The following is a 6,618-nucleotide window of genomic DNA, read 5'->3' on the forward strand; positions in this document are numbered from 1 at the left end:
GGGGGTGTCAAACCCAGCTTTCAACTCTGTACCCTACAGAGACTTCTCTGAATTATGGTCAATAGATGATGAAATCCCCCCCAAAATCCTCTAAAACCATACTTCTTCACAGAGTGGTGAAGCTCTGTTTACACCCGATGCTGCTGCTGACCTGTTCCCAGGTAGCCTCATTAGTTGTTATCTTCATGCACGCTCAATAAAAGAAGGTGAGAGAATCCCAGAAAGTTAACTCTGTTCCTCTGGATTTCCAATCTTTGAAAACAAGGTCAGAGTTTATACAATGGAACAGTTTGATGCTTTTATAGGTTTGTTTTTTCTGGAATCATCCATATTCCTCATGATGAGATAATGAGATAATATGTAGACTGAAGCATTTATCTTTCCTTGTTAACTGCCAGTCCTTTGTGTGCTTCACTCTCAACTGGCTGCCTCTTCACCCACTTTCCACTTGTGACAAAATGCCAAGTCATCGCTTGTGTTTGCTGTTTGTGCCCAGTGAGGCTGCACGGCTCCAGTTTCCTGCTTCAGATCTACTCAGAGTAAAGCCTGGAAATCTGTTTGTTCTCATGGCTGGACCGAGGAGAAGGGCAGAGCGAGCTGCCAGAGCATCGGATACAGCAGGTGAGATGCTCAGCTAGTTCACCCCGAGATGAAACAAAAGCTGCTCTGTGAATGATTTTCAAGCGATGCTCAATTTTTTTTTACAATTTGTGCTTTGACAGGGGCACGTATTTTAAATCAGGCCAGCAAAGGGCTGATGCTAACGATGGATTCTTACCAGTGAAGTCTAAGTTCAACCCTCAGGCATCCATACTGCAACAACTTGCCCTACAGTGAGTGAGCTGGTAATGATAAACCTGTGTCAAAATGCTAATATTGATATAATATTAACCTGATTTCATTCCAAATGTCTTTTTTCCTCCCATCGTTAGAAGTACATGTCCTAACAACATGGTGGTGACATTGCACTGTACTGGTATGTCTTTATACTTTCTTAGAAATGAACCAAATCACAACAACAATTACCTCAAGGTGCTTTATATTATAAGGTAAACCCTCTTATACCCAACCCAAAAGGGGATTTGTGACTCCAGCTGGAAACAAACCAGCAACCTTTCACCTGGCAAGTGAATTACAAGCACATAAAGGTTTATTCCTGTTAAAAGGGAGTTTTTCCTTCCCACTGTCACCATGTGCTGGATCACAGAAAGCGGTGTGTTAGCTGAGGTTTCTTTCTAATAGTGTAGGGTCTCTACAATATCAAACCTCAGTGAGAGCGACAGTGGGAACGAAGAAGTCACTGTTAGCAGGAAGAAACCTCTGGCAGAACAAGGCTCAGTTTGGGGATAAAGCAAAAGAGAAGAGAGCAGAGAGAGACAAGACAGGCAAAGTATAGCGAGAACCAAAAGTTGCTAATTACTGATGATTTAATGTAATAGTGGAGTGCATCCAGCATATCAAAAAGAAAATTTTTAGCCTAATATTAAAAGCGGGAGGTTGTCTGTCTCCTGCATCCAATCTGGGAGTTGTTTCCATAGTTGAGGATAGCTGAAGGCTCTGCCTCGTAATCACAATGTTTTTTTAGTGTGTTGTTGAGTTTTGTCTCACTGAAAGGCTGTAGCTGTAGAATGCTCTAACAGCAGCCTCCTTTTTCAGATTGTGGAAGCAGGGTGAACTCCAGCAGGGCCTCTGCAGGACAGCTGGCCTCCCTGGGGTCGTGGCCGTGGCAAGTCAGCCTCCAGGTTGCCGGCTCTCACCGCTGTGGAGGAGCCATCATCTCCCCCTACTGGATAGTCACTGCCGCTCAGTGTGTGACCTGGTGAGTCCTCCACCTTCACCTTCACCACCCTTCAGTAACCGTGGTTTGATCCAGCATTAATGAAATCTCTGCTGGTCACCCCCCCACCTTTGCAGGGCCACCAGTCCTGCAGACTGGGCAGTGTATGCTGGGATAGTGGATCCATTAGGCCCTCTGTTTAACCCTGCTTACTCGGTGCGTCGCATTATAACTCATGAGGGCTACAACAGCCAGACCCTGAAAAATGACATCGCTCTTATGAGGCTCTCCCAACCTTTGGACATAACAGGTGCTTATGATGAGCCCCTTCATTACATTATTATAATCACCTTTTAGTTATTTGAAGTTATTAATTATTATTTAATATATTACTTTTTTTTTTTTTTTTTTTACATTCACATGTATTTTATTTAGATTTTAAATTTTTTATTTCCCCACTTTACACTCACTGGCCACTCTATTAGGTGCACCTTGCTAGTACTGGGTTAGACTCCCTGTTACCTTCAAAACTGTCTTAATTCTTGATGGCACAGATTCAACAAGGTGCTGGAACCATTCCTCAGAGGTTTTGGTCCATGTTGACATGACAGCGTCACACAGCTGCTGCAGATTTGTTGACCTCACATTCATGATAAAAATCTCCTGTTCCACCACATCCCAGATGTGCTCTGTTGGACTGAGATGTGGTGACTGTGGAGATCATTTGAGTTCAGTGAACTCACTGCCATGTTCAAGAAACCAGTCTTTTATATTGTGGCCCACATACAGCCCACTTTCATCTTATCTGATTTCTGTAAGTGCAAAAATTTTACAGACACATTTAATAAATGAGATACCCTAATATAGGACAAAAAAAAGTGATTTCAACATTATTTCTCAGTTTTTTTTTACATGGTGAAGAAATACTGCTTTAGTAAACTAAAAAAAATCTGTCAGCATGGGCTTAAATTGTAAGAATAAATGTATAAAGTTACAGAAATCAATTAGCTAATTACTTTGGTGTATTGTTGATTGGCCATGAGGGAGGTTTTTTATTAAAGCTGTAAAACTTGTGAAAATACAGTTAAAATTCCCACATTTATTTCCTCCTTTTCCCAACACCATCCAGCAGGCCGGATTGAGGTCAATCCTGGGCCGAATCTGGTCCCTGGGCCTCATGTTTAATACCCCTGGTTTAAAGGAAAATATCTGACCCTGCTATTTGAATGTTGGCACACATCAGACCATGCAACATTTCTACTGCCTGATTTTGTTGAGCAGGTGCAAACTGTAGCCTCTGTTTCCTGTCAATTGCTGACCGTGTGACCCTCTGCTGCTGGCCGCCTGCTTCAAGGTTCGATGTACTGCACATTCAGAGATGCTCTTCTGCATAATTTGATTGTAACGAGTAATATGAGTTAACTCTCGTGTCCAAAGTCCCTAAATCACCTATTAAATCCCCATTCTCCGTTCAGTTCAAACTTCAGCAGCCTGTCACATTTGCATGCCTAACTGCATTGGGTTGCTGTCATATGACCCAGATATATCATATGATTCAGATATTTGCTTTAACAAGCAGCTGAAATGTGTACCTAATAAAGTGGCCAATGAGTCTCCTTAGCTTCTTTACAGTAGTTTTATCTTGATATCTCTGTTTTGCCAGATTGTATATTATGATGTTATTGTGCTTGTGTTTATATTCATTCTACTTTTAGGCTGTTTGTAATCTTGAGTTGCTGCATTCCCACTTTGGGATAAGTAAAGTATATCTTATCTTGTCTTATACAGATTTACAGCCACAGATTTACTGCATAAATCTAAGCCGGACTCAGCAAAGTTAATCCCATATTAACACGTTTTAATCAGTAGTCTTTTCCCCCCAGTTCCTTAATCTCAACCAGAAGTCTTAACCAGGCATTGTTAGCCAGTCATGGCACAATATATTTTAGGATAAGGCATTCTTGCTAAAAGTGCATCCATAGAAGTTTTAAATAACTTTTGTTGAAGGGTTTCGGAGACCTGTTGACATTTTGGAAGATGCACATCCTCAGTGGATGCATTTGGGACTGTTACTTCAGTAAGCGTTACATTTAGCAAACTAGCAAGCTGTCAGCTGAGTGTATAACCCTCTGTGTGAATAAGCTGTTCACACAGTGGCAGTCTGTGTACAGAGAGGCTGTAAGAGTGCACACATTGACACCATTGTTAACAGCAGCAGCTCGTCTTGTGTTAAACACGTAACAGCAGAGATGTTTACTCCTCTATAGGCTCCAGGAACATCGGACCCGTGTGCCTCCCAAACGTGGGCCTGAAAGTCACTGCTCATCAGAAGTGCTGGAGAACACGATTTGGTCACAGAGCAAATGGTGAGGCAGCTGTAGTTGAACGTGTAAGTGAATCAGTATTGGTGCTCATTGCCGCCTGCTACCACTAGATGGCATCAAAGTCCTGCACTCATTGTCAAGTGATTGAACGCAGAGGAGAGTGTGTGAGCGTTATTTTATATATTAATTTATGTATTTATTTATTTATTTTTGACAGACTCTGGATTTCCATACCTGATGGAGGCTCAGGTGTCTCTCATAGATGCTGTAGAGTGCAACAGTTTCATCGCCTACACGAACAGGATATCCCAGGATATGATTTGTGCCAGAGACATGCAAGCAGGAGGCGGTGTGTGCCATATAAGATAAATGTTGTCATGTGAAGAAAAAAAGAAGTTTAATTACTAATAGATAATCAGTTTAGCTGTGTAGTGTCCTTGAGTGTCAGAGGTCCACAGTGTGACCCACCTCGAGGTTACAATGCTTCAGTTTTAGTGGGAATGGAGTCTCTGAATGCAGACTCAGAACAATGCGCTCCAATAGTGTTTGCAGTTCAGCCAGTCCAAACAGACCGCCGCATAAAAGCAGTTTTTGTTCATCAAAGAATCCAAAACATTTTCATGCTCTTATGTAACTGCTTTTGCGGAGCTCTCAAACAAGTCCAGCACTATGTTCTGTGTGCAGCAACCGTTTTAATTAAACTGTTCGTTTTAGTGCCTGGTAACAAACCACTTATACAGTCAGCAGTGAATGTACAGTTAGAGCCCAGAGGAAGCAGCTGACTATTATATCCCCTTTTATTTGGATGATTTAGAGCTTTTTCACTGACCTCAGAAATCCATGAAAGACCTAAAACTGTCCTCAAAAGTCCTCATGTAGCCTCTCAAAGTCACTGTAAGTCAGTATTGCCCTTTGTTTGTTCCTGAACTGTGTCTCAGGCTGACGGCGGCGGCCCTCTGGTGTCCCTGATGGATGGAGTATGGTGGCTCATAGGTGACAGCATTTGGGGGGAACACTGCGCTGGGCAGGATGCACCGGGTGTTTACGGCAACGTCACATACTTCGTGGACTGGATCCACCGTCAGATGAAGGTTCAGTCATTTTGAGATTTTGTAATGGCACTCATGAACAGGCCAAGTGTAAAATATAAAGAAAGATTAGACTTTGATTAAAAGTCAAATTTAACTTCACGCTGTGTGATTTCATGCACTTTATGTACCTTTGATTTAATCTCTTTGGAGTACCAGATGTTATAAGACGGTTTACCCATCTGGTGCTCTGAGTTGTACAGCTTGACCTGGAGGCTGGATGTAATGATAAACACCGTATGTCTGAATCACAGCAGGGCCTTGTCGCCAAGTTAGGATATTAATATGAGTGTTGTGTGTGATTAATCGTATTTGTTCGAGTGTTTGACAAGCCAAAAGGTTAATCCATGCCCTGACATTATGTTTCATTGTCTTTGGTCTCCTTCGCCTTTATCATCTGCGGAGGATTACAAAGCTCTTTTTTTTCCTGTAAAGAAGGAACAAAAATTCAAACAAAGTACTGTGCAAAAGTCTTGATCCTCTCCTCATCTCTTCATATTTTGCTTCCAAAGTGTGAGCATACTTTCTTGTGTTTCTTACTTTTTATAAAGTGGTCTTGATCAATAGTTCTCCAGGATTTCTGAAGGTTTTTAAAGGTTTTTCTTTGGACATTGGCTGCTTTTTCACTCATTTAGACTCCATTACTTGTACTTGATCATTTTCAGAGCAATGTTTTTATTTTGTTAAGCCACTGAAGACTGTGTTGTGAATCATATAAGCATAAAAACAGCACCAAGCTAAAAGAGACAAAAAGAGTTGGGTGGTCGGACGGGTCACCCTGGGCTCCTGGGCCTTATTGGTGCTGCAGCCATGGGCTGCGGGCTGTATGGGCCTAAGCATCCTTGGTGGTCAATGAGAAAGCTGGCTCCTCCTCCCCCCTCCACACACACAGGGGCTTGGGATGCAGGTGTGTCACTGAGGTGCAGGGGAGGCCCTCCTTCTCTCCCCCCCTCATGGCTGCCTGTACCTTAGTTTTCCTCCACAACTTAGACACTCTCATTACTTTCATGACACATACATATAGGGCCTTGGGGGTGGGCACACTGAACAGCGTCCAGAGGGAGGTCTGTTCATTCAGCCTCACCTCTGGTGTCGGTGCCCACTTCTCAATTTTAAATTGCATGTAGACACTGAAGGTCTTGGGGAGGGTGACACAGTATATGTCTGTGTTTCAGGTCAGGTCTGAGACTCCCCCTTTCTCTCTCAGAACATCTCAGGCTCACAAACCTGGGAGGGAAATAGAAATCTGAATTTCACAGCCCCCCCAGCTCTCTGTCTATAAATGACCCCACCCCCCCTTGCATTTCAAACTATTTGTTCCCATTTTCATGCCCCACACTTCCTCCCTTTTTCACTTCATTCACTTCTCATTAGCACATGGTGATATGCCCAACACGGGAATCCCCTCTCAGGCCTTCCCCCAAACAGC

General features: G+C 42.9%; 1 long non-coding RNA gene across 1 annotated transcript; it reads left to right on the forward strand.

The window, feature by feature from the left end:
- The first annotated feature begins 1,991 nt into the window (after positions 1 to 1,991).
- On the forward strand, positions 1,992 to 4,441 carry LOC134640967 (uncharacterized). Its single transcript, XR_010095497.1, has 3 exons — positions 1,992 to 2,087; positions 4,045 to 4,143; positions 4,319 to 4,441. It is a non-coding gene; the product is annotated as an uncharacterized LOC134640967 (long non-coding RNA).
- The last annotated feature ends 2,177 nt before the right edge of the window (positions 4,442 to 6,618 follow it).

Source organism: Pelmatolapia mariae, linkage group LG14 (genome assembly GCF_036321145.2).
Source record: "Pelmatolapia mariae isolate MD_Pm_ZW linkage group LG14, Pm_UMD_F_2, whole genome shotgun sequence".
NCBI lineage: Eukaryota > Metazoa > Chordata > Actinopteri > Cichliformes > Cichlidae > Pelmatolapia > Pelmatolapia mariae.